The sequence below is a fragment of the Hyla sarda genome, unplaced genomic scaffold (assembly GCF_029499605.1).
Source record: "Hyla sarda isolate aHylSar1 unplaced genomic scaffold, aHylSar1.hap1 scaffold_1065, whole genome shotgun sequence".
NCBI lineage: Eukaryota > Metazoa > Chordata > Amphibia > Anura > Hylidae > Hyla > Hyla sarda.
In genome coordinates, this window is record NW_026607684.1 from 40,240 (window position 1) to 65,860 (window position 25,621).

The 25,621-nt window shown below is 46.8% G+C and overlaps 9 non-coding genes across 9 annotated transcripts; all 9 read left to right on the forward strand.

Moving 5' to 3' along the window:
- The first annotated feature begins 2,694 nt into the window (after positions 1-2,694).
- On the forward strand, positions 2,695-2,882 carry LOC130299920 (U2 spliceosomal RNA). The gene has a single exon (XR_008850948.1). It is a non-coding gene; the product is annotated as a U2 spliceosomal RNA (small nuclear RNA).
- A 3,644-nt stretch (positions 2,883-6,526) lies between these two features.
- On the forward strand, positions 6,527-6,714 carry LOC130299919 (U2 spliceosomal RNA). Its single transcript, XR_008850947.1, has one exon. It is a non-coding gene; the product is annotated as a U2 spliceosomal RNA (small nuclear RNA).
- Positions 6,715-8,806: 2,092 nt separating this feature from the next.
- On the forward strand, positions 8,807-8,997 carry LOC130299914 (U2 spliceosomal RNA). The gene has a single exon (XR_008850942.1). It is a non-coding gene; the product is annotated as a U2 spliceosomal RNA (small nuclear RNA).
- Positions 8,998-11,098: 2,101 nt separating this feature from the next.
- On the forward strand, positions 11,099-11,289 carry LOC130299884 (U2 spliceosomal RNA). Its single transcript, XR_008850914.1, has one exon. It is a non-coding gene; the product is annotated as a U2 spliceosomal RNA (small nuclear RNA).
- Positions 11,290-13,387: 2,098 nt separating this feature from the next.
- Positions 13,388-13,578, forward strand: LOC130299885 (U2 spliceosomal RNA). The gene has a single exon (XR_008850915.1). It is a non-coding gene; the product is annotated as a U2 spliceosomal RNA (small nuclear RNA).
- A 2,083-nt stretch (positions 13,579-15,661) lies between these two features.
- Positions 15,662-15,852, forward strand: LOC130299887 (U2 spliceosomal RNA). The gene has a single exon (XR_008850917.1). It is a non-coding gene; the product is annotated as a U2 spliceosomal RNA (small nuclear RNA).
- A 4,963-nt stretch (positions 15,853-20,815) lies between these two features.
- On the forward strand, positions 20,816-21,006 carry LOC130299888 (U2 spliceosomal RNA). Its single transcript, XR_008850918.1, has one exon. It is a non-coding gene; the product is annotated as a U2 spliceosomal RNA (small nuclear RNA).
- Positions 21,007-23,101: 2,095 nt separating this feature from the next.
- LOC130299889 (U2 spliceosomal RNA) lies at positions 23,102-23,292 on the forward strand. Its single transcript, XR_008850919.1, has one exon. It is a non-coding gene; the product is annotated as a U2 spliceosomal RNA (small nuclear RNA).
- A 2,092-nt stretch (positions 23,293-25,384) lies between these two features.
- Positions 25,385-25,575, forward strand: LOC130299890 (U2 spliceosomal RNA). Its single transcript, XR_008850920.1, has one exon. It is a non-coding gene; the product is annotated as a U2 spliceosomal RNA (small nuclear RNA).
- Positions 25,576-25,621: the final 46 nt, after the last annotated feature.

Consider the following 25,621-nt stretch of genomic DNA (forward strand, 5'->3'; position numbering starts at 1 on the left):
AACGAGAAGTGATCACCAGGCAGCCACTGGGTCGCCTGGTTGCAAACAGAGGACGGAAGAAGATCTCGGCAGCTGAACAGACATGGCGGATATACCTGAATATGCTCGGGTCCAAAATGCTGTTCGATTTATCGTGGAGGAGCAAGCCAGAGGAGAAAAGAATCTGGACTTCTTAATCGTGGAGATCTTGTTTGGTCTGTTCCAAGTGCCAAGAATGGAGATCTTGACAGTCATGGATTACCCTCGAAAGGGGGTCTATGATGTTACTTTCAACAGCAAGTCTTTCTACAGAAAATTTTTGGAAACCTTGGAGAAAACCCGGAATCATCCAAAGATGGAAGGCATAAAATTGGTTGAGCACTTTGTGGACAATACCAAGCTGTTCACAGTTAAGATGTACTCGCCATACGCGAAAGAAAGTGACATCAAGCTCTTTTTGCAGGAATTTTGTGTGGAAGTAGAGGAAAGAGGTAAAGTCCTTAACCAACACCAGCTTTGGACAGGAAAATGGAAGTTCTTGTGCAGACTGAAAGAGGATGCGGGGGCGCCCGGAAGATTGTTGCTCCCACCAGCTCGGTTTAAAATAGGGAAGGACACAGGGGATTTATTTTTCCCAGAGATGGGAACTTTCTGCAAAAACTGCAAACAATACGGGCATGAAAGTTGTGGAAAGATAATATGTACCAAATGTCTAAAGGAAGGTCATGTCTTTTCTGAGTGTGGCCAAAGTAAGACCTGCAGGGCCCGTAAAAAGACTGGGCATTTCTTTAACCCCTTAAGGACACATGACGTACTGGAACGTCATGTGTCCACTCCCGATCTATAACGCGGGGCCACGGCGTGGCCCCGCGTCATAGCGGGTCGGGCCCGGCCTCTAACAACGGCCGGGACCCGTGGCTAATAGCGCGCGGCATTGATCGCTGTGCCGCGCGCTATTAACCCTTTAGACGCGGCGTTCAAAGTTGAACGCCGCGTCTAAAGTGAAACCGAAAGCATCCCGGCTAGCTCAGTGGGCTGTTCGGGATAGCCGCGGTGAAATCGCGGCATCCCGAACAGCTGACAGGACAGCGGGAGGGCCCCTACCTGCCTCCTCGCTGTCCGATCGCCGAATGACTGCTCAGTGCCTGAGATCCAGGCATGAGCAGTCATGCGGCAGAATCATCGATCACTGGTTTCTTATGAGAAACCAGTGATCAATGTAAAAGATCAGTGTGTGCAGTGTTATAGGTCCCTATGGGACCTATAACACTGCAAAAAAAAAGTGCAAAAAAAAAGTGAATAAACATCATTTAACCCCTTCCCTATTAAAAGTTTGAATCACCCCCCTTTTCCCATAAAAGAAAAAACACAGTGTAAATAAAAATAAAAATAAACATAAATGGTATCGCCGCGTGCGGAAATGTCCGAATTATAAAAATATATCGTTAATTAAACCGCACGGTCAATGGCGTGCGCGCAAAAAAATTCCAAAGTCCAAAATAGTGCATTTTTGGTTACTTTTTATATCATGAAAAAATGAATAAAAAGCGATCAATAAGTCCTATCAATGCAAAAATGGTACCGTTAAAAACTTCAGATCACGGCGCAAAAAATGAGCCCTCATACCGCCCCATACACGGAAAAATAAAAAAGTTATAGGGGTCAGAAGATGACAATTTTAAACGTATTAATTTTCCTGCATGTAGTTATGATTTTTTCCAGAAGTCCGACAAAATCAAACCTATATAAGTAGGGTATCATTTTAATCGTATGGACCTACAGAATACATATCAGGTGTCATTTTTACCGAAAAATGTACTACGTAGAAACGGAAGCCCCCAAAAGTTACAAAACAGCGTTTTTTTTTTCAATTTTGTCGCACAATGATTTTTTTTCCCGCTTCACCATAGATTTTTGGGCAAAATGACTGACGTCATTACAAAGTAGAATTGGTGGCGCAAAAAATAAGCCATCATATGGATTTTTAGGTGTAAATTTGAAAGAGTTATGATTTTTTAAAGGCAAGGAGCAAAAAACGAAAATGCAAAAACGGAAAAACCTCCGGTCCTTAAGGGGTTAAAGACTGCCCGGAAAAATCTGAGGCTATGGAAGTTGGGGTGAAATTGAAGAGGAAGACAAAAGAAGAGAATATAGTTCCAGAGGCCAAAAAAGTTTCTGGCAAGAGCAAAGAAAAGTTGGACACAAGAAAAGAAATGGAAGAAGAAAGCGTAAGTGAGGCTTCTGAAGGGGAGCCAACAGAGGAATTAAAGAAAATAATTCTCAGTGAGTATTTTTCTGGATATTTGGGTGAGGTGCTAGACCAAGCCCCAAAGGAAGAAAAAGAAATATTTGTTCAAGACCTAGTAAAATTTAAAATAAAAGTGAATACCCGGCTTGAAACTGTGAGGGGAAAAATAATGCAGTCCATGAAGCCTGATGTAAGGCGCTTCATGGCGACCTACCAAGTGTCACCATGGTTGGCAGTCCCTGTCAAAGAAGCTTTGAAGAGTGGAGCTCTTCAATTCGGTTTAATTGATTATTTGGCAGTTTTCGCATGGAGAAAGGGTTTCATTTTGGATTAAGGTTTATTTGAGTTATTGTTGTTAGTTGTTTTGTTGTTTTAATTTGTTTTATTCTGGAAATGAATAAAAAAAAAAAAAAAAAAAAGTTACCTGATGATGAGCACAAAAATCTAGTTCATATGAGATCTTAGAACTATGATTTAGTTCTGAGGGAAACTTAAAAAAAAATCTGTTCTTATCAGTTTAATATCTGATACGTCCCCTATCTGGGGACCATATATTAAATGGATTTTTGAGAACGGGGGCCGATTTCGAAGCTTGCTTCCGTCGCCCTATGCATTGACCCGATATGGCAGTATCTTCGGGTACAGTGCACCACCCCCTTACAGGGTTAAAAAGAAAGATTCCTACTTTCATTGCTACCTGCTTGCTGGCTAGCCAGCTAGCCAGCCCTGTGGGCCTTGCTGCTGCTGCAGCCAAAAAACAAAAGGTGGTGCTGCTGCTGCTTCTGCTGCTTCTGCTTCTGCTTGTGTCTGGCCGCTGTTGGAGCGTCCAGGCACAGGACTTCTGCTGCTGCTGACTAAATGGCCTCCTTAATTGGATCATTTGAGTAGCCAGCACACCTGTGCAGGTAGGGCATGACATGATAGGCAGCTGCCTTGATAGCGGGTGGGTGCTGAATGTTCCTAATTGACAAAATAAGATTAATGCTTATGAAGAAATATAAAATCTCATCCCTTCCCCAATATCGCGCCACACCCCTACCCCTTAATTCCCTGGTTGAACTTGATGGACATATGTCTTTTTTCGACCGTACTAACTATGTAACTATGTAACATAACATGGGGGGGGGGGGGTCTCCTGGCTGTTCACACAGGTGTGTCATTGCTGTACATTGACCATGCATTGCTTCTGTGGTATTGCAAAGGCAAAGACAAATGCTTCCAGCCATCCATTGCACTAATGGATTGGTCATCAGCTGGCTGTCTATGTCCCGCATCAATATAGACCAAAGTACAGAGGGTTAGGCTATGCTATTGTGCACCTACCTGATGCATCAGAAGGTGCGAGGCCCTTGCTAAATTCTGTGCACAGACTTTGAGATCTATACTTTAGACTGTATCTAAACCTGCTCCAACATGGACTGACATTCTGGCCTACTTTCAGCCGATGCGACTTGTCTGTCGCTGAACAGTCGCTTTTTATGTATTCAGCACCTATGTATAATGTTGTAAAAATGCTCTAGAAGCTAAAGTCGCAGAAATGTCACACATATTTGGCCTGCAACTTTCTGTGCGACAAATTCAGACAGGAAAAATCAGTATAAATCCTTAGAAAATTATCCCCCAGTGTCTCCATCTGCTGGCGGTATTGAATAAGCATTGCTGCACTGATGGGGTATGCATTAGACGAAAAAAAAGAAGAAAAAGAAGAATAATACGCCCAGAAAAGAGGCGAAAAGCAGAAAAACGTAAAAAAACGTGAAAAAAAAGTAAGAGGAAGAGAAGGGAAAAAAAGGTGGAAATGGGTTTAAAAGTGATTTCGGCGGAGAAATATATATATATATATATATATATATATATATATATATATATACGCGCACACACACACATATATATAAACGTATTCTCCGTTGAGATATTGCAGCCGCTGCTGTGTCCAGGCCCAGGAGCCTTAGCACTGTGCTGTGATGTCACTCAATACCACTGACATCACTAGGTGTAAACAACATCTCTCCTTTGCTGTGTATGTGACTATGGAGCTGTTTGGTGATGTCGTCTATTATGGCCTTCATAGAAGCAACAGGAGATTGTTGCATCCATCTAGAACCCTCAGAACTACAGTGCTATGATGTCACTCACTTCCACAGGCCTTGCAGAGTGTAAACAACAACAACCCAGCTTTGTTGTGTATGTAACCATAGGGATTTGTGATGTCACCTAGAACCTTCACAGCAGCGACAGCTTTATGAGGAGCATCAGCACTGCTCTGCCTGAGCAGAACCATCACCGCCATAGGTTGTCAAATAACCCGGGTTTAACCCACACAGGTAAGTCCAATGGGGTGCAGGCATGTCCTCTATGCTTACAGCTTCCCGTGGGTGTTGGTTTGATACCGTTTGGGGACAGCCAAGGAGGCATCTGCAGGCAACAAAGGTAGGTGTGTGCTTGTGTGTGTGTTTCCTATGCAGATCCTAAGCCCAGTGTCACATGCAAGTAGGAGGAGTAAGAAGGGTTCCTGGCAAATCCGGGTTATGGATTGCATTTAAAAAGGCCCCGTGGGAGTGCAATGGGCCCCTGTCTTGCTGCTTAGCAATAATGGTATGGGTTTAGGTTCTGCTGTGTGTACTGGTGGTTGACTGCCCCCCAGCCCAGAGTGTGCATGGAAAATTGTCTGGCAGCCTCCCTGACAGCAAGCAGTGATAGTGCCCATGAAGGGCACCTTGTTGGGCCCGCCCCTTTAACGGTTATCGCTTCTCGACCTTTTGGCTAAGATCAAGTGTAGTATTTGCTTACTTGATCTGGCTGGAAGGTGCCCGGGGTACCCGCTCCTTTTCCCTGGGGGATCGTTCCATCTTTTGGTGGGACTAAACCCCCTTGCTGACATCAGGGTAGCGGCTTAGTCCCTGGGCAACGAGGAGCGATCACCACCTACCTGCTTGCAGTAGGGGAGGTGTTTTGTTCTGCGATGGAGGAGGCTGGCAAGACAGAAGATCCTGCTGTAGGTGTACCTAGCTACGCCAGACTACGAAATGGAGTTCGTGTTACTCTTTTGGACCCTGAGAAGAAGGAGAGAGGCTTATTTTTCGTAGTTGAAGAGATTTTGTTCAAGCTCTTTGAGCTGAAGAAGGAACAGATATTATCCATGCTGGAATTTCCAAGAAGTGGTATCTATGACGTGGTTCTGGTTTCGGAGGAGGACTGTGGTATGTTCTGCAATAAAGCATTGCTGTGGAAGTCGCACCCTGTGTTGGGAGGGGTAGAGATTACTCCCCATTTTCCGACGCAGGAAAGACTTCTAACTGTAAGGATGTACAGTCCGTATATCCCAGAAGAGGAGATTGTTTTGTTCCTTTCCAGATTCTGTGAGGAGGTGAAGCCAAAAGGCAAGATATATAATCAATTCGGTCTTTGGACGACGAAGTGGAAATTTCAAGTAAAGTTTCAGAAAGCACCTGATGGAAGGCTAATGTATCCGCCTGGTCGTTTTAAGATTGGCACAGTTAATGGGGACCTGTTCTTTTCTGGCATGGACGACTTTTGTCGAAAGTGTAAGAAGTACGGGCATAGGAAAGATTTCTGCGACATCTTGTGGTGCTATAAATGTCAAGGAGAAGGCCATGAACCAGAAGCATGTAAAGAAAAGAAAAAATGTCACCTATGTGGTGATGAGGGGCATCTGGTAGGCACGTGTCCTAAGAGGAAGAAGAAGAAGAAGGAGGGTATGAAAAGAAATAGAGAGGAGGAAATTGAGGTGAGTGAAGAACCGGAAGGGGAAGAAGCTCCAACTAGAAAAGTGGTGGAGGAGAAGAAAAGGAAAGAAAATGAAGAAGATGAATTTATACCGGTAAGGTATGGAGGCTCTCTTGATGTTGTTTTCGAGAGTGTGACAAATAAAGAGAAAAAGGCCTTTGACAAGGATTTGGGTAGTCTAAAAGAAAGATTGGGATACAAAATCAATGAAGCAAGGGATAAAGTTTATCGTTCGTTTCACGCAGATGTGGATAGATTTGTGGAAACATACAAAGTTCCGGCGTGGCTGGCGGTTCCAGCTAAAAGTGAGATGCAGAGAGGTGCAATAACTTGTGGTTTCCTAGAGTTCTTGATGGTTTTTGCATGGAGAAGAGGAATGACCTTTTGGTAATCCTCTTTGGTGAAATATTGCATGGTTAGTTTTGGTTAAATATTTTTTTATGTTTTAAATATGGTTTCTTTTATTGTTAAAAAAGATAAAGAAATAAAGAAAAACGGGTTTTCCTGATGATGAACAAAAAAATCAAGCTCAAATAAGAACTTAGAGCTCTGATGGAGTTCTGAGGGTTAACTTAAAAAAAAAAAAATCTGTTCTTATCAGTTTAATATCTGATACGTCCCCTATCTGGGGACCATATATTAAATGGATTTTTGAGAACGGGGGCCGATTTCGAAGCTTGCTTCCGTCGCCCTATGCATTGACCCGATATGGCAGTATCTTCGGGTACAGTGCACCACCCCCTTACAGGGTTAAAAAGAAAGATTCCTACTTTCATTGCTACCTGCTTGCTGGCTAGCCAGCTAGCCAGCCCTGTGGGCCTTGCTGCTGCTGCAGCCAAAAAACAAAAGGTGGTGCTGCTGCTGCTTCTGCTGCTTCTGCTTCTGCTTGTGTCTGGCCGCTGTTGGAGCGTCCAGGCACAGGACTTCTGCTGCTGCTGACTAAATGGCCTCCTTAATTGGATCATTTGAGTAGCCAGCACACCTGTGCAGGTAGGGCATGACATGATAGGCAGCTGCCTTGATAGCGGGTGGGTGCTGAATGTTCCTAATTGACAAAATAAGATTAATGCTTATGAAGAAATATAAAATCTCATCCCTTCCCCAATATCGCGCCACACCCCTACCCCTTAATTCCCTGGTTGAACTTGATGGACATATGTCTTTTTTCGACCGTACTAACTATGTAACTATGTAACATAACATGGGGGGGGGGGGGTCTCCTGGCTGTTCACACAGGTGTGTCATTGCTGTACATTGACCATGCATTGCTTCTGTGGTATTGCAAAGGCAAAGACAAATGCTTCCAGCCATCCATTGCACTAATGGATTGGTCATCAGCTGGCTGTCTATGTCCCGCATCAATATAGACCAAAGTACAGAGGGTTAGGCTATGCTATTGTGCACCTACCTGATGCATCAGAAGGTGCGAGGCCCTTGCTAAATTCTGTGCACAGACTTTGAGATCTATACTTTAGACTGTATCTAAACCTGCTCCAACATGGACTGACATTCTGGCCTACTTTCAGCCGATGCGACTTGTCTGTCGCTGAACAGTCGCTTTTTATGTATTCAGCACCTATGTATAATGTTGTAAAAATGCTCTAGAAGCTAAAGTCGCAGAAATGTCACACATATTTGGCCTGCAACTTTCTGTGCGACAAATTCAGACAGGAAAAATCAGTATAAATCCTTAGAAAATTATCCCCCAGTGTCTCCATCTGCTGGCGGTATTGAATAAGCATTGCTGCACTGATGGGGTATGCATTAGACGAAAAAAAAGAAGAAAAAGAAGAATAATACGCCCAGAAAAGAGGCGAAAAGGAGAAAAACGTAAAAAAACGTGAAAAAAAAGTAAGAGGAAGAGAAGGGAAAAAAAGGTGGAAATGGGTTTAAAAGTGATTTCGGCGGAGAAATATATATATATATATATATATATATATATATATATATATATATATACGCGCACACACACACATATATATAAACGTATTCTCCGTTGAGATATTGCAGCCGCTGCTGTGTCCAGGCCCAGGAGCCTTAGCACTGTGCTGTGATGTCACTCAATACCACTGACATCACTAGGTGTAAACAACATCTCTCCTTTGCTGTGTATGTGACTATGGAGCTGTTTGGTGATGTCGTCTATTATGGCCTTCATAGAAGCAACAGGAGATTGTTGCATCCATCTAGAACCCTCAGAACTACAGTGCTATGATGTCACTCACTTCCACAGGCCTTGCAGAGTGTAAACAACAACAACCCAGCTTTGTTGTGTATGTAACCATAGGGATTTGTGATGTCACCTAGAACCTTCACAGCAGCGACAGCTTTATGAGGAGCATCAGCACTGCTCTGCCTGAGCAGAACCATCACCGCCATAGGTTGTCAAATAACCCGGGTTTAACCCACACAGGTAAGTCCAATGGGGTGCAGGCATGTCCTCTATGCTTACAGCTTCCCGTGGGTGTTGGTTTGATACCGTTTGGGGACAGCCAAGGAGGCATCTGCAGGCAACAAAGGTAGGTGTGTGCTTGTGTGTGTGTTTCCTATGCAGATCCTAAGCCCAGTGTCACATGCAAGTAGGAGGAGTAAGAAGGGTTCCTGGCAAATCCGGGTTATGGATTGCATTTAAAAAGGCCCCGTGGGAGTGCAATGGGCCCCTGTCTTGCTGCTTAGCAATAATGGTATGGGTTTAGGTTCTGCTGTGTGTACTGGTGGTTGACTGCCCCCCAGCCCAGAGTGTGCATGGAAAATTGTCTGGCAGCCTCCCTGACAGCAAGCAGTGATAGTGCCCATGAAGGGCACCTTGTTGGGCCCGCCCCTTTCACGGTTATCGCTTCTCGGCTTTTTGGCTAAGATCAAGTGTAGTATCTGTTCTTATCAGTTTAATATCTGATACGTCCCCTATCTGGGGACCATATATTAAATGGATTTTTGAGAATGGGGGCCGATTTCGAAGCTTGCTTCCGTCGCCCTATGCATTGACCCGATATGGCAGTATCTTCGGGTACAGTGCACCACCCCCTTACAGGGTTAAAAAGAAAGATTCCTACTTTCATTGCTACCTGCTTGCTGGCTAGCCAGCTAGCCAGCCCTGTGGGCCTTGCTGCTGCTGCAGCCAAAAAACAAAAGGTGGTGCTGCTGCTGCTTCTGCTGCTTCTGCTTCTGCTTGTGTCTGGCCGCTGTTGGAGCGTCCAGGCACAGGACTTCTGCTGCTGCTGACTAAATGGCCTCCTTAATTGGATCATTTGAGTAGCCAGCACACCTGTGCAGGTAGGGCATGACATGATAGGCAGCTGCCTTGATAGCGGGTGGGTGCTGAATGTTCCTAATTGACAAAATAAGATTAATGCTTATGAAGAAATATAAAATCTCATCCCTTCCCCAATATCGCGCCACACCCCTACCCCTTAATTCCCTGGTTGAACTTGATGGACATATGTCTTTTTTCGACCGTACTAACTATGTAACTATGTAACATAACATGGGGGGGGGGGGGGGGGGTCTCCTGGCTGTTCACACAGGTGTGTCATTGCTGTACATTGACCATGCATTGCTTCTGTGGTATTGCAAAGGCAAAGACAAATGCTTCCAGCCATCCATTGCACTAATGGATTGGTCATCAGCTGGCTGTCTATGTCCCGCATCAATATAGACCAAAGTACAGAGGGTTAGGCTATGCTATTGTGCACCTACCTGATGCATCAGAAGGTGCGAGGCCCTTGCTAAATTCTGTGCACAGACTTTGAGATCTATACTTTAGACTGTATCTAAACCTGCTCCAACATGGACTGACATTCTGGCCTACTTTCAGCCGATGCGACTTGTCTGTCGCTGAACAGTCGCTTTTTATGTATTCAGCACCTATGTATAATGTTGTAAAAATGCTCTAGAAGCTAAAGTCGCAGAAATGTCACACATATTTGGCCTGCAACTTTCTGTGCGACAAATTCAGACAGGAAAAATCAGTATAAATCCTTAGAAAATTATCCCCCAGTGTCTCCATCTGCTGGCGGTATTGAATAAGCATTGCTGCACTGATGGGGTATGCATTAGACGAAAAAAAAGAAGAAAAAGAAGAATAATACGCCCAGAAAAGAGGCGAAAAGGAGAAAAACGTAAAAAAACTTGAAAAAAAAGTAAGAGGAAGAGAAGGGAAAAAAAGGTGGAAATGGGTTTAAAAGTGATTTCGGCGGAGAAATATATATATATATATATATATATATATATATATATATATATATATATATACGCGCACACACACACATATATATAAACGTATTCTCCGTTGAGATATTGCAGCCGCTGCTGTGTCCAGGCCCAGGAGCCTTAGCACTGTGCTGTGATGTCACTCAATACCACTGACATCACTAGGTGTAAACAACATCTCTCCTTTGCTGTGTATGTGACTATGGAGCTGTTTGGTGATGTCGTCTATTATGGCCTTCATAGAAGCAACAGGAGATTGTTGCATCCATCTAGAACCCTCAGAACTACAGTGCTATGATGTCACTCACTTCCACAGGCCTTGCAGAGTGTAAACAACAACAACCCAGCTTTGTTGTGTATGTAACCATAGGGATTTGTGATGTCACCTAGAACCTTCACAGCAGCGACAGCTTTATGAGGAGCATCAGCACTGCTCTGCCTGAGCAGAACCATCACCGCCATAGGTTGTCAAATAACCCGGGTTTAACCCACACAGGTAAGTCCAATGGGGTGCAGGCATGTCCTCTATGCTTACAGCTTCCCGTGGGTGTTGGTTTGATACCGTTTGGGGACAGCCAAGGAGGCATCTGCAGGCAACAAAGGTAGGTGTGTGCTTGTGTGTGTGTTTCCTATGCAGATCCTAAGCCCAGTGTCACATGCAAGTAGGAGGAGTAAGAAGGGTTCCTGGCAAATCCGGGTTATGGATTGCATTTAAAAAGGCCCCGTGGGGGTGCAATGGGCCCCTGTCTTGCTGCTTAGCAATAATGGTATGGGTTTAGGTTCTGCTGTGTGTACTGGTGGTTGACTGCCCCCCAGCCCAGAGTGTGCATGGAAAATTGTCTGGCAGCCTCCCTGACAGCAAGCAGTGATAGTGCCCATGAAGGGCACCTTGTTGGGCCCGCCCCTTTCACGGTTATCGCTTCTCGGCCTTTTGGCTAAGATCAAGTGTAGTATCTGTTCTTATCAGTTTAATATCTGATACGTCCCCTATCTGGGGACCATATATTAAATGGATTTTTGAGAACGGGGGCCGATTTCGAAGCTTGCTTCCGTCGCCCTATGCATTGACCCGATATGGCAGTATCTTCGGGTACAGTGCACCACCCCCTTACAGGGTTAAAAAGAAAGATTCCTACTTTCATTGCTACCTGCTTGCTGGCTAGCCAGCTAGCCAGCCCTGTGGGCCTTGCTGCTGCTGCAGCCAAAAAACAAAAGGTGGTGCTGCTGCTGCTTCTGCTGCTTCTGCTTCTGCTTGTGTCTGGCCGCTGTTGGAGCGTCCAGGCACAGGACTTCTGCTGCTGCTGACTAAATGGCCTCCTTAATTGGATCATTTGAGTAGCCAGCACACCTGTGCAGGTAGGGCATGACATGATAGGCAGCTGCCTTGATAGCGGGTGGGTGCTGAATGTTCCTAATTGACAAAATAAGATTAATGCTTATGAAGAAATATAAAATCTCATCCCTTCCCCAATATCGCGCCACACCCCTACCCCTTAATTCCCTGGTTGAACTTGATGGACATATGTCTTTTTTCGACCGTACTAACTATGTAACTATGTAACATAACATGGGGGGGGGGGGGGTCTCCTGGCTGTTCACACAGGTGTGTCATTGCTGTACATTGACCATGCATTGCTTCTGTGGTATTGCAAAGGCAAAGACAAATGCTTCCAGCCATCCATTGCACTAATGGATTGGTCATCAGCTGGCTGTCTATGTCCCGCATCAATATAGACCAAAGTACAGAGGGTTAGGCTATGCTATTGTGCACCTACCTGATGCATCAGAAGGTGCGAGGCCCTTGCTAAATTCTGTGCACAGACTTTGAGATCTATACTTTAGACTGTATCTAAACCTGCTCCAACATGGACTGACATTCTGGCCTACTTTCAGCCGATGCGACTTGTCTGTCGCTGAACAGTCGCTTTTTATGTATTCAGCACCTATGTATAATGTTGTAAAAATGCTCTAGAAGCTAAAGTCGCAGAAATGTCACACATATTTGGCCTGCAACTTTCTGTGCGACAAATTCAGACAGGAAAAATCAGTATAAATCCTTAGAAAATTATCCCCCAGTGTCTCCATCTGCTGGCGGTATTGAATAAGCATTGCTGCACTGATGGGGTATGCATTAGACGAAAAAAAAGAAGAAAAAGAAGAATAATACGCCCAGAAAAGAGGCGAAAAGGAGAAAAACGTAAAAAAACGTGAAAAAAAAGTAAGAGGAAGAGAAGGGAAAAAAAGGTGGAAATGGGTTTAAAAGTGATTTCGGCGGAGAAATATATATATATATATATATATATATATATATATATATATATATATATATACGCGCACACACACACATATATATAAACGTTTTCTCCGTTGAGATATTGCAGCCGCTGCTGTGTCCAGGCCCAGGAGCCTTAGCACTGTGCTGTGATGTCACTCAATACCACTGACATCACTAGGTGTAAACAACATCTCTCCTTTGCTGTGTATGTGACTATGGAGCTGTTTGGTGATGTCGTCTATTATGGCCTTCATAGAAGCAACAGGAGATTGTTGCATCCATCTAGAACCCTCAGAACTACAGTGCTATGATGTCACTCACTTCCACAGGCCTTGCAGAGTGTAAACAACAACAACCCAGCTTTGTTGTGTATGTAACCATAGGGATTTGTGATGTCACCTAGAACCTTCACAGCAGCGACAGCTTTATGAGGAGCATCAGCACTGCTCTGCCTGAGCAGAACCATCACCGCCATAGGTTGTCAAATAACCCGGGTTTAACCCACACAGGTAAGTCCAATGGGGTGCAGGCATGTCCTCTATGCTTACAGCTTCCCGTGGGTGTTGGTTTGATACCGTTTGGGGACAGCCAAGGAGGCATCTGCAGGCAACAAAGGTAGGTGTGTGCTTGTGTGTGTGTTTCCTATGCAGATCCTAAGCCCAGTGTCACATGCAAGTAGGAGGAGTAAGAAGGGTTCCTGGCAAATCCGGGTTATGGATTGCATTTAAAAAGGCCCCCGTGGGAGTGCAATGGGCCCCTGTCTTGCTGCTTAGCAATAATGGTATGGGTTTAGGTTCTGCTGTGTGTACTGGTGGTTGACTGCCCCCCAGCCCAGAGTGTGCATGGAAAATTGTCTGGCAGCCTCCCTGACAGCAAGCAGTGATAGTGCCCATGAAGGGCACCTTGTTGGGCCAGCCCCTTTCACGGTTATCGCTTCTCGGCCTTTTGGCTAAGATCAAGTGTAGTATCTGTTCTTATCAGTTTAATATCTGATACGTCCCCTATCTGGGGACCATATATTAAATGGATTTTTGAGAACGGGGGCCGATTTCGAAGCTTGCTTCCGTCGCCCTATGCATTGACCCGATATGGCAGTATCTTCGGGTACAGTGCACCACCCCCTTACAGGGTTAAAAAGAAAGATTCCTACTTTCATTGCTACCTGCTTGCTGGCTAGCCAGCTAGCCAGCCCTGTGGGCCTTGCTGCTGCTGCAGCCAAAAAACAAAAGGTGGTGCTGCTGCTGCTTCTGCTGCTTCTGCTTCTGCTTGTGTCTGGCCGCTGTTGGAGCGTCCAGGCACAGGACTTCTGCTGCTGCTGACTAAATGGCCTCCTTAATTGGATCATTTGAGTAGCCAGCACACCTGTGCAGGTAGGGCATGACATGATAGGCAGCTGCCTTGATAGCGGGTGGGTGCTGAATGTTCCTAATTGACAAAATAAGATTAATGCTTATGAAGAAATATAAAATCTCATCCCTTCCCCAATATCGCGCCACACCCCTACCCCTTAATTCCCTGGTTGAACTTGATGGACATATGTCTTTTTTCGACCGTACTAACTATGTAACTATGTAACATAACATGGGGGGGGGGGGGGTCTCCTGGCTGTTCACACAGGTGTGTCATTGCTGTACATTGACCATGCATTGCTTCTGTGGTATTGCAAAGGCAAAGACAAATGCTTCCAGCCATCCATTGCACTAATGGATTGGTCATCAGCTGGCTGTCTATGTCCCGCATCAATATAGACCAAAGTACAGAGGGTTAGGCTATGCTATTGTGCACCTACCTGATGCATCAGAAGGTGCGAGGCCCTTGCTAAATTCTGTGCACAGACTTTGAGATCTATACTTTAGACTGTATCTAAACCTGCTCCAACATGGACTGACATTCTGGCCTACTTTCAGCCGATGCGACTTGTCTGTCGCTGAACAGTCGCTTTTTATGTATTCAGCACCTATGTATAATGTTGTAAAAATGCTCTAGAAGCTAAAGTCGCAGAAATGTCACACATATTTGGCCTGCAACTTTCTGTGCGACAAATTCAGACAGGAAAAATCAGTATAAATCCTTAGAAAATTATCCCCCAGTGTCTCCATCTGCTGGCGGTATTGAATAAGCATTGCTGCACTGATGGGGTATGCATTAGACGGAAAAAAAGAAGAAAAAGAAGAATAATACGCCCAGAAAAGAGGCGAAAAGGAGAAAAACGTAAAAAAACGTGAAAAAAAAGTAAGAGGAAGAGAAGGGAAAAAAAGGTGGAAATGGGTTTAAAAGTGATTTCGGCGGAGAAATATATATATATATATATATATATATATATATATATACGCGCACACACACACATATATATAAACGTATTCTCCGTTGAGATATTGCAGCCGCTGCTGTGTCCAGGCCCAGGAGCCTTAGCACTGTGCTGTGATGTCACTCAATACCACTGACATCACTAGGTGTAAACAACATCTCTCCTTTGCTGTGTATGTGACTATGGAGCTGTTTGGTGATGTCGTCTATTATGGCCTTCATAGAAGCAACAGGAGATTGTTGCATCCATCTAGAACCCTCAGAACTACAGTGCTATGATGTCACTCACTTCCACAGGCCTTGCAGAGTGTAAACAACAACAACCCAGCTTTGTTGTGTATGTAACCATAGGGATTTGTGATGTCACCTAGAACCTTCACAGCAGCGACAGCTTTATGAGGAGCATCAGCACTGCTCTGCCTGAGCAGAACCATCACCGCCATAGGTTGTCAAATAACCCGGGTTTAACCCACACAGGTAAGTCCAATGGGGTGCAGGCATGTCCTCTATGCTTACAGCTTCCCGTGGGTGTTGGTTTGATACCGTTTGGGGACAGCCAAGGAGGCATCTGCAGGCAACAAAGGTAGGTGTGTGCTTGTGTGTGTGTTTCCTATGCAGATCCTAAGCCCAGTGTCACATGCAAGTAGGAGGAGTAAGAAGGGTTCCTGGCAAATCCGGGTTATGGATTGCATTTAAAAAGGCCCCGTGGGAGTGCAATGGGCCCCTGTCTTGCTGCTTAGCAATAATGGTATGGGTTTAGGTTCTGCTGTGTGTACTGGTGGTTGACTGCCCCCCAGCCCAGAGTGTGCATGGAAAATTGTCTGGCAGCCTCCCTGACAGCAAGCAGTGATAGTGCCCATGAAGGGCACCTTGTTGGGCCCGCCCCTTTCACGGTTATCGCTTCTCGGCCTTTTGGCTAAGATCAAGTGTAGTATCTGTTCTTATCAGTTTAATATCTGATACGTCCCCTATCTGGGGACCATATATTAAATGGATTTTTGAGAACGGGGGCCGATTTCGAAGCTTGCTTCCGTCGCCCTATGCATTGACCCGATATGGCAGTATCTTCGGGTACAGTGCACCACCCCCTTACAGGGTTAAAAAGAAAGATTCCTACTTTCATTGCTACCTGCTTGCTGGCTAGCCAGCTAGCCAGCCCTGTGGGCCTTGCTGCTGCTGCAGCCAAAAAACAAAAGGTGGTGCTGCTGCTACCTCTGCTGCTTCTGCTTCTGCTTGTGTCTGGCCGCTGTTGGAGCGTCCAGGCACAGGACTTCTGCTGCTGCTGACTAAATGGCCTCCTTAATTGGATCATTTGAGTAGCCAGCACACCTGTGCAGGTAGGGCATGACATGATAGGCAGCTGCCTTGATAGCGGGTGGGTGCTGAATGTTCCTAATTGACAAAATAAGATTAATGCTTATGAAGAAATATAAAATCTCATCCCTTCCCCAATATCGCGCCACACCCCTACCCCTTAATTCCCTGGTTGAACTTGATGGACATATGTCTTTTTTCGACCGTACTAACTATGTAACTATGTAACATAACATGGGGGGGGGGGGGGGGGGGGTCTCCTGGCTGTTCACACAGGTGTGTCATTGCTGTACATTGACCATGCATTGCTTCTGTGGTATTGCAAAGGCAAAGACAAATGCTTCCAGCCATCCATTGCACTAATGGATTGGTCATCAGCTGGCTGTCTATGTCCCGCATCAATATAGACCAAAGTACAGAGGGTTAGGCTATGCTATTGTGCACCTACCTGATGCATCAGAAGGTGCGAGGCCCTTGCTAAATTCTGTGCACAGACTTTGAGATCTATACTTTAGACTGTATCTAAACCTGCTCCAACATGGACTGACATTCTGGCCTACTTTCAGCCGATGCGACTTGTCTGTCGCTGAACAGTCGCTTTTTATGTATTCAGCACCTATGTATAATGTTGTAAAAATGCTCTAGAAGCTAAAGTCGCAGAAATGTCACACATATTTGGCCTGCAACTTTCTGTGCGACAAATTCAGACAGGAAAAATCAGTATAAATCCTTAGAAAATTATCCCCCAGTGTCTCCATCTGCTGGCGGTATTGAATAAGCATTGCTGCACTGATGGGGTATGCATTAGACGAAAAAAAAGAAGAAAAAGAAGAATAATACGCCCAGAAAAGAGGCGAAAAGGAGAAAAACGTAAAAAAACGTGAAAAAAAAGTAAGAGGAAGAGAAGGGAAAAAAAGGTGGAAATGGGTTTAAAAGTGATTTCGGCGGAGAAATATATATATATATATATATATATATATATATATATATATATATATATACGCGCACACACACACATATATATAAACGTATTCTCCGTTGAGATATTGCAGCCGCTGCTGTGTCCAGGCCCAGGAGCCTTAGCACTGTGCTGTGATGTCACTCAATACCACTGACATCACTAGGTGTAAACAACATCTCTCCTTTGCTGTGTATGTGACTATGGAGCTGTTTGGTGATGTCGTCTATTATGGCCTTCATAGAAGCAACAGGAGATTGTTGCATCCATCTAGAACCCTCAGAACTACAGTGCTATGATGTCACTCACTTCCACAGGCCTTGCAGAGTGTAAACAACAACAACCCAGCTTTGTTGTGTATGTAACCATAGGGATTTGTGATGTCACCTAGAACCTTCACAGCAGCGACAGCTTTATGAGGAGCATCAGCACTGCTCTGCCTGAGCAGAACCATCACCGCCATAGGTTGTCAAATAACCCGGGTTTAACCCACACAGGTAAGTCCAATGGGGTGCAGGCATGTCCTCTATGCTTACAGCTTCCCGTGGGTGTTGGTTTGATACCGTTTGGGGACAGCCAAGGAGGCATCTGCAGGCAACAAAGGTAGGTGTGTGCTTGTGTGTGTGTTTCCTGTCACGATGCCGGCTGGCAGGAGGTGGATCCTCTGTGTCAGAGAGGGATTGGCGAGGACCGCGCTAGTGGACCGGTTCTAAGCCACTACAGGTTTTCACCAGAGCCCGCCGCAAAGCGGGATGGTCTTGCTGCGGCGGTAGTGACCAGGTCGTATCCACTAGCAACGGCTCACCTCTCTGACTGCTGAAGATGCTGAAGATAGGCGAGGTACAAGGGAGTAGGCAGAAGCAAGGTCGGACGTAGCAGAAGGTCGAGGCAGGCAGCAAGGATCGTAGTCAGGGGCAACGGCAGGAGGTCAGGAACACGGGCTAGGAACAGACAAGGGAACGCTTTCACTAGGCACTAAGGCAACAAGATCCGGCCAGGGAGTGCAGGGGAAGTGAGGTGATATAGGGAAGTGCACAGGTGAACACACTAATTGGAACCACTGCGCCAATCAGCGGCGCAGTGGCCCTTTAAATCGCAGAGACCCGGCGCGCGCGCGCCCTAGGGAGCGGGGCCGCGCGCGCCGGGACAGAACAGACGGAGAGCGAGTCAGGTAGGGGAGCCGGGGTGCGCATCGCGAGCGGGCGCTACCCGCATCGCCAATCGCATCCCGGCTGGAGGCGGGACCGCAGCGCACCCGGTCAGTGGATCTGACCGGGGCGCAGCAGCAACGAGGATGAGGCGAGCGCTCCGGGGAGGAACGGGGACCCGGAGCGCTCGGCGTAACAGTACCCCCCCCCTTGGGTCTCCCCCTCTTCTTGGGGCCAAAGAACCTGAGGAAAAAAAAATACATTTTTCCGTGATGAGGTCCGATGCACATTAGGAGGGGTTCTGTGCGGAAACGCATGAGATAGTCCAATCTTTTATTGTTAATACAACAGATGTAGAGGGGTCTGGCGAGACTGGTCACAGGGACGTAGAACCTGTTGATAAGAGAGGCCAAAAAAATTTTTCCTGCAGATCCGGAATCCAAGGAGACCATAGTAGAGAAGGAGAAGGTAGAGGCAGATATCCGCACAGGCACAGTAAGGCGTGGAGAAGCAGAGTTGACATCAAGAACTGTGTCACCTTTGTGCGGAGTCAGCGTACGTCTTTCCAGGCGGGGAGGACGGATAGGACAATCCTTCAGGAAGTGTTCGGTACCGGCATAGTACAGGCAAAGATTCTCCATGCGGCGTCGTGTCCTCTCTTGAGGTGTCAAGCGAGACCGGTCAACTTGCATAGCCTCCGCGGCGGGAAGCACAGGAACGGATTGCAGAGGACCAGAGGAGAGAGGAGCCGGGGAGAAAAAACGCTTCGTGCGAACAAAGTCCATATCCAGGCGGAGCTCCAGACGCCATCCGGAAGAACGCATGTCAATGCGAGTGGCAAGATGAATGAGTTCATGTAGGTCAGCAGGAGTCTCTCGTGCGGCCAGAACATCTTTAATGTTGCTGGATAGGCCTTTTTTAAAGGTCGCGCAGAGAACCTCACTATTCCAGGACAACTCGTAAGCAAGAGTACGGAACTGAATGGCGTACTCGCCAATGGAAGAAACACCCTGTTCCAGGTTCAGCAGGGCAATCTCGGCAGAAGAAGCTCGGGCAGGCTCCTCGAAGACACCACGGACCTCAGCGAAGAAGGACTGGACTGTGGCTGTGGCAGAATCATTGCGGTCCCCATCAAACTTGTCCGGCAGGGACAAGCAGGGGTTAGGAACGGCCGGTTGCTGCGGAGGAGTTGCAGGAGCCGGCGGAGGAGATGGTTGTTGCAGCTGTAGCTGTGACTGAAGTTGCTGTATCTGCGGCAGCAGCTGCTGTGACTGAAGTTGCTGTATCTGCGGCAGCAGCTGCTGTAACTGTGACTGAAGACGCTGTGTCTCGGAGATCAAGTATGCCAGCTGTTGATCTCGTTGGGCGATCTTTACGCCAAATTTGTCCGGCAGGGACAAGCAGGGGTTAGGAACGGCCGGTTGCTGCGGAGGAGTTGCAGGAGCCGGCGGAGGAGATGGTAGTTGCAGCTGTAGCTGTGACTGTATCTGCAGCTGCTGTATCTGTGACTGAATACGCAGTGCCTCGGAGGTCAAGTATGCCAGCTGTTGATCTCGTTGGGCGATCTTTAGGGCTAGCTGGGCGACCAGTGTAGGATCTTCAGCGGGATCCATGGCCGGATCTACTGTCACGATGCCGGCTGGCAGGAGGTGGATCCTCTGTGCCAGAGAGGGATTGGCGAGGACCGCGCTAGTGGACCGGTTCTAAGCCACTACAGGTTTTCACCAGAGCCCGCCGCAAAGCGGGATGGTCTTGCTGCGGCGGTAGTGACCAGGTCGTATCCACTAGCAACGGCTCACCTCTCTGACTGCTGAAGATGCTGAAGATAGGCGAGGTACAAGGGAGTAGGCAGAAGCAAGGTCGGACGTAGCAGAAGGTCGAGGCAGGCAGCAAGGATCGTAGTCAGGGGCAACGGCAGGAGGTCAGGAACACGGGCTAGGAACAGACAAGGGAACGCTTTCACTAGGCACTAAGGCAACAAGATCCGGCCAGGGAGTGCAGGGGAAGTGAGGTGATATAGGGAAGTGCACAGGTGAACACACTAATTGGAACCACTGCGCCAATCAGCGGCGCAGTGGCCCTTTAAATCGCAGAGACCCGGCGCGCGCGCGCCCTAGGGAGCGGGGCCGCGCACGCCGGGACAGAACAGACGGAGAGCGAGTCAGGTAGGGGAGCCGGGGTGCGCATCGCGAGCGGGCGCTACCCGCATCGCCAATCGCATCCCGGCTGGAGGCGGGACCGCAGCGCACCCGGTCAGTGGATCTGACCGGGGCGCTGCAGCAACGAGGATGAGGCGAGCGCTCCGGGGAGGAACGGGGACCCGGAGCGCTCGGCGTAACATTTCCTATGCAGATCCTAAGCCCAGTGTCACATGCAAGTAGGAGGAGTAAGAAGGGTTCCTGGCAAATCCGGGTTATGGATTGCATTTAAAAAGGCCCCGTGGGAGTGCAATGGGCCCCTGTCTTGCTGCTTAGCAATAATGGTATGGGTTTAGGTTCTGCTGTGTGTACTGGTGGTTGACTGCCCCCCAGCCCAGAGTGTGCATGGAAAATTGTCTGGCAGCCTCCCTGACAGCAAGCAGTGATAGTGCCCATGAAGGGCACCTTGTTGGGCCCGCCCCTTTCACGGTTATCGCTTCTCGGCCTTTTGGCTAAGATCAAGTGTAGTATCTGTTCTTATCAGTTTAATATCTGATACGTCCCCTATCTGGGGACCATATATTAAATGGATTTTTGAGAACGGGGGCCGATTTCGAAGCTTGCTTCCGTCGCCCTATGCATTGACCCGATATGGCAGTATCTTCGGGTACAGTGCACCACCCCCTTACAGGGTTAAAAAGAAAGATTCCTACTTTCATTGCTACCTGCTTGCTGGCTAGCCAGCTAGCCAGCCCTGTGGGCCTTGCTGCTGCTGCAGCCAAAAAACAAAAGGTGGTGCTGCTGCTACCTCTGCTGCTTCTGCTTCTGCTTGTGTCTGGCCGCTGTTGGAGCGTCCAGGCACAGGACTTCTGCTGCTGCTGACTAAATGGCCTCCTTAATTGGATCATTTGAGTAGCCAGCACACCTGTGCAGGTAGGGCATGACATGATAGGCAGCTGCCTTGATAGCGAGTGGGTGCTGAATGTTCCTAATTGACAAAATAAGATTAATGCTTATGAAGAAATATAAAATCTCATCCCTTCCCCAATATCGCGCCACACCCCTACCCCTTAATTCCCTGGTTGAACTTGATGGACATATGTCTTTTTTCGACCGTACTAACTATGTAACTATGTAACATAACATGGGGGGGGGGGGGGGGGGTCTCCTGGCTGTTCACACAGGTGTGTCATTGCTGTACATTGACCATGCATTGCTTCTGTGGTATTGCAAAGGCAAAGACAAATGCTTCCAGCCATCCATTGCACTAATGGATTGGTCATCAGCTGGCTGTCTATGTCCCGCATCAATATAGACCAAAGTACAGAGGGTTAGGCTATGCTATTGTGCACCTACCTGATGCATCAGAAGGTGCGAGGCCCTTGCTAAATTCTGTGCACAGACTTTGAGATCTATACTTTAGACTGTATCTAAACCTGCTCCAACATGGACTGACATTCTGGCCTACTTTCAGCCGATGCGACTTGTCTGTCGCTGAACAGTCGCTTTTTATGTATTCAGCACCTATGTATAATGTTGTAAAAATGCTCTAGAAGCTAAAGTCGCAGAAATGTCACACATATTTGGCCTGCAACTTTCTGTGCGACAAATTCAGACAGGAAAAATCAGTATAAATCCTTAGAAAATTATCCCCCAGTGTCTCCATCTGCTGGCGGTATTGAATAAGCATTGCTGCACTGATGGGGTATGCATTAGACGAAAAAAAAGAAGAAAAAGAAGAATAATACGCCCAGAAAAGAGGCGAAAAGGAGAAAAACGTAAAAAAACGTGAAAAAAAAGTAAGAGGAAGAGAAGGGAAAAAAAGGTGGAAATGGGTTTAAAAGTGATTTCGGCGGAGAAATATATATATATATATATATATATATATATATATATATATATATACGCGCACACACACACATATATATAAACGTATTCTCCGTTGAGATATTGCAGCCGCTGCTGTGTCCAGGCCCAGGAGCCTTAGCACTGTGCTGTGATGTCACTCAATACCACTGACATCACTAGGTGTAAACAACATCTCTCCTTTGCTGTGTATGTGACTATGGAGCTGTTTGGTGATGTCGTCTATTATGGCCTTCATAGAAGCAACAGGAGATTGTTGCATCCATCTAGAACCCTCAGAACTACAGTGCTATGATGTCACTCACTTCCACAGGCCTTGCAGAGTGTAAACAACAACAACCCAGCTTTGTTGTGTATGTAACCATAGGGATTTGTGATGTCACCTAGAACCTTCACAGCAGCGACAGCTTTATGAGGAGCATCAGCACTGCTCTGCCTGAGCAGAACCATCACCGCCATAGGTTGTCAAATAACCCGGGTTTAACCCACACAGGTAAGTCCAATGGGGTGCAGGCATGTCCTCTATGCTTACAGCTTCCCGTGGGTGTTGGTTTGATACCGTTTGGGGACAGCCAAGGAGGCATCTGCAGGCAACAAAGGTAGGTGTGTGCTTGTGTGTGTGTTTCCTATGCAGATCCTAAGCCCAGTGTCACATGCAAGTAGGAGGAGTAAGAAGGGTTCCTGGCAAATCCGGGTTATGGATTGCATTTAAAAAGGCCCCGTGGGAGTGCAATGGGCCCCTGTCTTGCTGCTTAGCAATAATGGTATGGGTTTAGGTTCTGCTGTGTGTACTGGTGGTTGACTGCCCCCCAGCCCAGAGTGTGCATGGAAAATTGTCTGGCAGCCTCCCTGACAGCAAGCAGTGATAGTGCCCATGAAGGGCACCTTGTTGGGCCCGCCCCTTTCACGGTTATCGCTTCTCGGCCTTTTGGCTAAGATCAAGTGTAGTATCTGTTCTTATCAGTTTAATATCTGATACGTCCCCTATCTGGGGACCATATATTAAATGGATTTTTGAGAACGGGGGCCGATTTCGAAGCTTGCTTCCGTCGCCCTATGCATTGACCCGATATGGCAGTATCTTCGGGTACAGTGCACCACCCCCTTACAGGGTTAAAAAGAAAGATTCCTACTTTCATTGCTACCTGCTTGCTGGCTAGCCAGCTAGCCAGCCCTGTGGGCCTTGCTGCTGCTGCAGCCAAAAAACAAAAGGTGGTGCTGCTGCTGCTTCTGCTGCTTCTGCTTCTGCTTGTGTCTGGCCGCTGTTGGAGCGTCCAGGCACAGGACTTCTGCTGCTGCTGACTAAATGGCCTCCTTAATTGGATCATTTGAGTAGCCAGCACACCTGTGCAGGTAGGGCATGACATGATAGGCAGCTGCCTTGATAGCGGGTGGGTGCTGAATGTTCCTAATTGACAAAATAAGATTAATGCTTATGAAGAAATATAAAATCTCATCCCTTCCCCAATATCGCGCCACACCCCTACCCCTTAATTCCCTGGTTGAACTTGATGGACATATGTCTTTTTTCGACCGTACTAACTATGTAACTATGTAACATAACATGGGGGGGGGGGGGGGGGGGTCTCCTGGCTGTTCACACAGGTGTGTCATTGCTGTACATTGACCATGCATTGCTTCTGTGGTATTGCAAAGGCAAAGACAAATGCTTCCAGCCATCCATTGCACTAATGGATTGGTCATCAGCTGGCTGTCTATGTCCCGCATCAATATAGACCAAAGTACAGAGGGTTAGGCTATGCTATTGTGCACCTACCTGATGCATCAGAAGGTGCGAGGCCCTTGCTAAATTCTGTGCACAGACTTTGAGATCTATACTTTAGACTGTATCTAAACCTGCTCCAACATGGACTGACATTCTGGCCTACTTTCAGCCGATGCGACTTGTCTGTCGCTGAACAGTCGCTTTTTATGTATTCAGCACCTATGTATAATGTTGTAAAAATGCTCTAGAAGCTAAAGTCGCAGAAATGTCACACATATTTGGCCTGCAACTTTCTGTGCGACAAATTCAGACAGGAAAAATCAGTATAAATCCTTAGAAAATTATCCCCCAGTGTCTCCATCTGCTGGCGGTATTGAATAAGCATTGCTGCACTGATGGGGTATGCATTAGACGAAAAAAAAGAAGAAAAAGAAGAATAATACGCCCAGAAAAGAGGCGAAAAGGAGAAAAACGTAAAAAAACGTGAAAAAAAAGTAAGAGGAAGAGAAGGGAAAAAAAGGTGGAAATGGGTTTAAAAGTGATTTCGGCGGAGAAATATATATATATATATATATATATATATATATATATATATACGCGCACACACACACATATATATAAACGTATTCTCCGTTGAGATATTGCAGCCGCTGCTGTGTCCAGGCCCAGGAGCCTTAGCACTGTGCTGTGATGTCACTCAATACCACTGACATCACTAGGTGTAAACAACATCTCTCCTTTGCTGTGTATGTGACTATGGAGCTGTTTGGTGATGTCGTCTATTATGGCCTTCATAGAAGCAACAGGAGATTGTTGCATCCATCTAGAACCCTCAGAACTACAGTGCTATGATGTCACTCACTTCCACAGGCCTTGCAGAGTGTAAACAACAACAACCCAGCTTTGTTGTGTATGTAACCATAGGGATTTGTGATGTCACCTAGAACCTTCACAGCAGCGACAGCTTTATGAGGAGCATCAGCACTGCTCTGCCTGAGCAGAACCATCACCGCCATAGGTTGTCAAATAACCCGGGTTTAACCCACACAGGTAAGTCCAATGGGGTGCAGGCATGTCCTCTATGCTTACAGCTTCCCGTGGGTGTTGGTTTGATACCGTTTGGGGACAGCCAAGGAGGCATCTGCAGGCAACAAAGGTAGGTGTGTGCTTGTGTGTGTGTTTCCTATGCAGATCCTAAGCCCAGTGTCACATGCAAGTAGGAGGAGTAAGAAGGGTTCCTGGCAAATCCGGGTTATGGATTGCATTTAAAAAGGCCCCGTGGGAGTGCAATGGGCCCCTGTCTTGCTGCTTAGCAATAATGGTATGGGTTTAGGTTCTGCTGTGTGTACTGGTGGTTGACTGCCCCCCAGCCCAGAGTGTGCATGGAAAATTGTCTGGCAGCCTCCCTGACAGCAAGCAGTGATAGTGCCCATGAAGGGCACCTTGTTGGGCCCGCCCCTTTCACGGTTATCGCTTCTCGGCCTTTTGGCTAAGATCAAGTGTAGTATCTGTTCTTATCAGTTTAATATCTGATACGTCCCCTATCTGGGGACCATATATTAAATGGATTTTTGAGAACGGGGGCCGATTTCGAAGCTTGCTTCCGTCGCCCTATGCATTGACCCGATATGGCAGTATCTTCGGGTACAGTGCACCACCCCCTTACAGGGTTAAAAAGAAAGATTCCTACTTTCATTGCTACCTGC